Below are 596 nucleotides of genomic sequence, written 5' to 3'. Positions count from 1 at the left end.
CTCCAAAGGTTTTCTATGTTGTTGAGATCTGGAGACTGGCTACAAAGCACCAAACATGCAGGGCGGAGGCTCTAGCTCCCACTCGAACATTCAAAAAATACTCGCTGACTAACGAGCATAAGATAGACGAGAGAGTGACGATGAGCACGCTCGCTCATCACTAGAGGAGACACAAAAATCTGAAAACGACGCCAGGGATCTTCTGGGCTCTTTTTTCACCTCACCATTCACTACACTCACAAAGCGCGAGGCGGCTTCACAGCGGAAAACGCCACAAGAATGGACGACGCTTCTTCAAACCACTTGGCGTTCCTAGAAATCTGAAGAAGTTATACAAGACGCGTGAAAGGCTGAAGAGAAATGACTAGGAAGACTCTTTCAAGCGTTTCCTTGGCGTTTTTTCAGAACTCAAAAGCAGCTGACTTAGACGTGTGAACATACCGCAACTAGACTGCCCCCTCCTGTTATCACTGTGTCCCGGCAGCCCCAGCACTGCTCTACCGCCCGCACTGACCCCGAGCCTCCCGGACTGCTGGAGGCTGGAGCCACCACTCCCGCACATACTCATAGAGCCTTCACTTCTGATGAAAAAACTA

The sequence above is a fragment of the Dendrobates tinctorius genome, unplaced genomic scaffold, assembly GCF_039654945.1.
Source record: "Dendrobates tinctorius isolate UK_male_01 unplaced genomic scaffold, ASM3965494v1 ptg000071l, whole genome shotgun sequence".
Taxonomy (NCBI): Eukaryota; Metazoa; Chordata; class Amphibia; order Anura; family Dendrobatidae; genus Dendrobates; species Dendrobates tinctorius.
The sequence above is the reverse complement of the archived record's forward strand: the minus strand, read 5'-3'. Positions refer to the sequence as shown.